Raw genomic sequence first — 6,053 nt, 5'->3', positions numbered from 1 at the left:
CTGCTAATTGACAACTCTTACTTTCACTGATATGACAAAACTATCACTGTCAGCTGGTCGCGAAAGCAGCGGTTCATGATATTATGCAAAGTGACTTCAATTTTGTTTCTCGAAAGCGAAGCTGGATATGAAGAAAACACAAGTGACGAAAAAGTTGAGTTCTTGAATTTCGATTGATCTAAAAAAATAATACACTACAAAAAGTCAGTAGCGTACACAATATTGTTGGCTGTGGTGCCCACTGATTTTTATTGAAATTTTCAATGTCTTTTTTGATATGTTTTCCGTAAATCCTTCAGAAATGCAAACTTGTGGCGTCCCAAGGATTAACGAGGTCTTTGAATGTACGGGTTGGACCATTGTTCACTTAGCAGTCGCTAGCCTGACCGATATCTTTTGTCAAAGTTTACTGCCTCTCCTTTTGAACAAAGATATACTAAAGACGAGAATAGTGGGGAATATTCCCATCAGCTATTGTGACAAAAAATAATATCGGTCAGACTGAGCGAGCCATTGAAACTCGTTTCAAAGAACACGTAGGTTAGGTAGGGTGTGTTAGGTTAGGTTAATCTAACCTAACTTTTCTAGTATTTTCACCTTTCTAATAGGTTTAAACCGCATGGGGCTGACGCCCAGTTCCAGGGCCCCCGTAAGGGCTACTGGCGCCTGTGTGCAAAAAAGGATTTTGGCACCCCTTAAGGCATTTTGTATCATGTTATTTTATTAGTTTTTTTAGTATCATGTTTTTTTTAGGTAGGTAGGTGCTTGCAATAAAGCAAAAAACTGAAATTTAGAAGTCATATTTATTTGTAGACTAAGATATCAAAATGAAACAAACAGAATAAAATCATAACAAAATAAATTAAAATAAATTCTTGTTCACACCCATTTTAAAGCATTTACTTAACTAAAGGGTACAGACACGTTGTTTATAAATACTAAAAAATAACCCAAAACTAAAAATCACATCTTTTTTAGGAACAAATAACAGAAATATTGCCTAATGTCTACTAATTTCTACTAATACTTAGATATTTTAAGAAATATGCAATATGCAGATACTTCTGATAAAAAATACCTAGGTAACTTCGTTATAAAATCAAAAATGATAGCTAGGTACAATAGAAAAATACAAAATAACTATTGTAGCAGCGATATTTCCCGAGACTTTGCTACTGCAAATTCATTAATTACATGGCTAAAATTTATACCATCAAAAATGTCTTGTTCAATTGCTAATATCGCTAGCCTAGACAATCTTTTTTGAAGCATTGTCGATATTAAATAATTTTTAATGATTCTTTACTTTGAAAAAGATTGCTCGCCAGACGCTACAGATACAGGCAATGTCGGAAGAATTCTTAGTGAAATGCTTAAGTTTGGAAGGGTGGAAATTAAATTGTTTTCAAATATATATTGTAAAATACTTAAGAGGTCAGTATCATCAGGTAATGAAAACAACTTTAACGTACTTAAGTAAAAAGCAATTTGTTCGAGCCCTTTCAGCTCAAACCCTTTTAAACTAATTTGATCTTAGACCCCTTAAAAAAACCTACAAAATGGTTTTTTAAAAAGATCGATAGCATAAAAACTAAGCGAGTCATTGATAAAAAAACAATTATTTTTTCAAACTCGTACAGGGTTTTTGACTTTTTGAATATATTTATGTGCTTCCTAGAGCCTTTATTAAGTCAGATAGAAAAAATAATGTTTTATGCTTATATTTGTTTGCTATTTGGACTATTGAAAATAAATTATATTTCTTCTAATTGTTTCCATGGTTTCCTATAAAATTTATTTAAGCTAATATAAGTTAAAAATTCAAAAACAGCTCACCCAAATGCCCAAATGATATCAACATATATATTTTTCAAATCAGAGAAAAAGGGCTTTTATTTTAGCGAATATACAGGGTGTTTTATTAATGTGAATGCTGCCTATATTTTTTCATTTTCGATGCGATAACTGATAGCTTCAAAAGATAATATAGGAAAAAAACCTACAACTTCTGCTTAAAACATTTTTTTTCTATCTGACATAATAAAGGCTCTAGGAAGCACGTAAATGTAGTCAAAGACCCTGTACATGACATTTCAATTAATAAAAAGATATTTGGGTAAACAAAAAATAATAATAGCCAGTATCCTATAAAGGGTTAATGTTGATAGTATGAATTAAAGTAGGGACCACTTACCATTTTATAAAAAATCGAACCGTTGAAATTGAAGTCAGCAGGTATTCAGCACTTAATTTTTTAGAAAAAAAGTAGTGAAGAAAATATTGACAAAATAAAAATAACTTTAAATGTAATAATTAATAGGATTACTTATTTTTTTGCACTTGTTGTACGGTCCAGTGAACTAACCGGTTCAAAAATGCCTCTGGCGATGCATCACCTCCTTTATAACGCTCCGGGCATTGTTCATGTCTAAACAGGAAAAATCAAGAAACTACCGCCTGACATGTTCTCGCAACATAGGAATCGGCAGTAACTGGATGATATATTAATAAAATTTTGTGTGTATTTATGCCTAATCCTATTTAATTTCTCAACTTTTATTTTAAAATTATTTTTTGTTTTTTTTTTAATTATTGCAATTTTTGACCCTGGATTTTGGCGCCCCTAAAGGATGGCGTCCGTATGCATTGCACACTTTGCACACATGGTAGCGGGGGCCCTGCCCAGTTCTTCCGCCTGCCCCCTCCGTTTTATAATGATTAGTCTCCACCAGGGTCCTCAAATTCTCGTCCTGGATTACTGAAGGGGCTCATCCTCGCGGACGAAATTTCGCAAACCAAAGTCTAACAGTGCCTTCATTGACACCATTATTGCCAAATGACTAATCAATTTTTCGGGCTGTTTTGGCAGCGCTTTATTTTCCACTTGTGTTCGTAGAGAAAAATTAACTGAAAATCGCTCAATAGCATTATCATTAAAACTTGTAAAAAGATACAGCATCAAAGTTTTGGCTTCGATCAGTATATTCCACGATATAGTAAAATCATTATGCATTGATATACGGAGCTACAAAACATATGAAATTGAAACGGATAAAACTTTTTAATCAACCTAATAATATTCTTTTTGGGTTGGAAAATGAGATACTATTAGCAAATCTGCCAATTTTTTTTTCGATTCCTTGACATAATAGTTAAATAAATATTTTGTAGTTAGAAATCGTGCTATATGTAATTTATGATATTTTTTCACAGCAGGTGGATTTAACCTACCTCTCAGAGTCTTCCGTATGCATCATCAGTTTACTGAGGAACCATTTGAAATACCAGACGTCCACGGTAAGCAAAAACAATAATATAGTGGGGAGTTGAATATACTTAGTGACAAAGAAAGGTAAATACCCATTTATATTGAAAATATTTTAATAACTTTCTACTTTCACACTTGACAGAAAATATCAAACAAATGAGTGAGTTTTTAGAGGAATCAGATGATCGTGAAACCAAGTGAAGTTCAGTAGTGTGTTGCAGATCCTCGATGTCTTATACACTCGTGGATATGTCTGGGCATTGTCCTGATGACGTGGTCTTTATCCTATTGGGGTGTCTCATTCCACCCTACTTCTAACACATTTCTGAGTGCTGCCAAAGTATGTGGGGGCTGCTGTAAATTCAGCAGTCTGCGACCAATAATATCACACGCATGTTCGATTGGTTGAAGATCGGGCGATCTGGGTGGCCATGGAAAGCCGTTAACGTCATGCTGATCGTGTTGAAATATGGGGCTCTCGATGGTCTCAAAATATAGAAGGACACGAGGCTCCACTACTTCATGAATGTAAGGAAGAGCTGTCATATAATATACGTTCATTTTCTCATACACTGATATAAATTACATGGAGTGATATCGAAAATAAACCAGATTATCACAGAAACAATAGAAATCTATAGCTTGTTCGTGATGAAACTATGTTGTGAATTAAGTGTATGATCAAACTGATCTTCCTCTTGAAGACGATCACTTGGTGATCGAAACACGTGTCAAGGTGTTGAAATAACGGTTTCGTGTTGGGAAAAAACTCCGGTAATATTCAATATAAATGAGTGTTTACCTTCCTTAGTGCCCTTCCTTTTAACTTTTCATTGAAACATGATATCAAGGTCGAATACAATTTACTTGAGAAGGTATTATTTTCAGTACCTTCTTGCAAAAACTAGCATTGTATCACTCGACGCTCAGATAGCTAGCACTACCAACGTTTTGTTTCAATTAGAAAATAGATAATTACTGATTACAAAATAAATAATGATATTTTGGAAGGTTTTTGGGTTTTGCCGTAGTCTTCTTTGGTAACCAATCTCCAAACGTTTCAACTGTAACTGCGGCAGCCATCTTCAGTGGCGTGTTCGACGTATCAACGACAAAGAAGACCACGGCAAAACCCGGCATTCAACCAAAATATTTATATATGAATAATGTCAATAATACAGACATTGATAAGTGCTCAGTTATTTGACGGTGAAGTCACTTAATTTTTTTGATAGGTAATAGTACTGACGTTATATGTCAACAGTTTTACTGTTCTACTATTGTATTCCTCTTTCATATTATATTTACCCTCTTTGATGCAAGAATTGAGCTATCAGAAAACTCTTCAGAGATGTTAGATGGCAAATCTCAAACAGCCTGCGATCACTTTCAATGCCATGGGTCGGAAATAGGTCCTAGATATCTGACATTGCCTTACCGAAAATGAAAGCTCTGAATATTTTTTTGGTCCCTTGGAACCTGTCTGACTTGTCCATTTAGTCCAAGTCTCCAGAAAACACTGCAGCCTCTTGGGCTTATTGCGTTTATTCTTCCATCTTCTCATGACACCCATTCCATCAGTCTTGTTCCCTGTACTGGTTTGTACAGTCAGGTTCCGTGTTGGATGTTCGTCATATTCTTCTGGACGTAATTTTGTACTTCCATATATTGCATGCCTCCTATGATTCAGTGCCTCACATTCGCATAAGATATGTAGAGCTGTTTCTATCCCTTCGTTGCAAAATCTGCAGCTGAGGTCTCCGTTGTACAGCCCCATTTTATTCAGGACAATGACCGGTTAGTAACCCTGTGATTATTCCGAGCCGATCCCTACTATATTGAAGTAGTTCTTCGGTTCTTTTCTCGGACGGTTCTCTAATGAAGGTTTTACTGTGTTTGTTGCCAGGTACTTTTGTTCAGTACTCTGTGTGCTTCTTACTGGTCCATGTCCTAATCTGGTTTCGTACCAATGATTTTGGTACCCCCAGAGCTGGTTCAGGACCTATATATGAAGTTGACGATCTGTGTCTAGCGCATTCATCAGCTTTATCATTATCTGTGATTCCCGAATGCACTGGCACCCAGTACAAAGTTAATTTGTTCCTGTTTGCAAGTTTGTTCAGTTCTTCATGGCATTCCCAGAGCAGTTTTGATGTCACCTTCGGGTTTGTCAGAGCCTCTTGCTGTCTGTTAAATTCGCTCATTTCTTTGAGGTCTCAATTGAATAAGCCTTGCACACTGCAAGATAGCATCCACTTCCGCCTGAAAGCTCTGAATACTACAATATCCTTTTTCTTTTTCAGGAACAACCAATGAAGAATTTGCGGCAATTGTTGTAGCTTTCAACCGGAGAGAAATAAGTTTCATATCAGCCGAATAAACTCTTCCCCCATGATAACTTTCCCTGCATATCAAGACATTGAAGAATTCACATTTTCTGTAGAATAAATAGGTTATCAATAAGGATAAATGACAGTGTTCGACAGTGTTAGTTGGTTCATGAACCACACTTTCACTTCTAATAGGTGATTTATTTTTCTGTAGTGATTTTTTTTTAATAAAAGCTAATCAGAAAATTTATTCACATCACGTTTTCTTCATTATCACAAATAACTATTCTTCACATTCATTTTTTCAACACGCTTTCATTAGCTTCACTTGTATGTATGTATGTTTGTAAATTGTAAGCTCGGAAATTATCGACATTATTGCTTGATCTATTCGCGTATTTTTCGTTCGTTATTGTTTTAGGCTTATTTAGCTTTGAAAGCGTGTTTTTCAGTTT

General features: G+C 35.1%; 1 long non-coding RNA gene across 1 annotated transcript; it reads left to right on the top strand.

Moving 5' to 3' along the window:
- The first annotated feature begins 3,179 nt into the window (after positions 1–3,179).
- On the top strand, positions 3,180–5,848 carry LOC111518008 (uncharacterized). The gene is made up of 2 exons (XR_012465627.1): positions 3,180–3,297; positions 5,572–5,848. It is a non-coding gene; the product is annotated as an uncharacterized lncRNA (long non-coding RNA).
- The last annotated feature ends 205 nt before the right edge of the window (positions 5,849–6,053 follow it).

This window comes from Leptinotarsa decemlineata, unplaced genomic scaffold, assembly GCF_025532065.1.
Source record: "Leptinotarsa decemlineata unplaced genomic scaffold, Ldec_3_MD MMD2_tig00001719_RagTag_RagTag, whole genome shotgun sequence".
Taxonomy (NCBI): Eukaryota; Metazoa; Arthropoda; class Insecta; order Coleoptera; family Chrysomelidae; genus Leptinotarsa; species Leptinotarsa decemlineata.
This window is presented reverse-complemented; position numbering and strand designations above follow the sequence as displayed.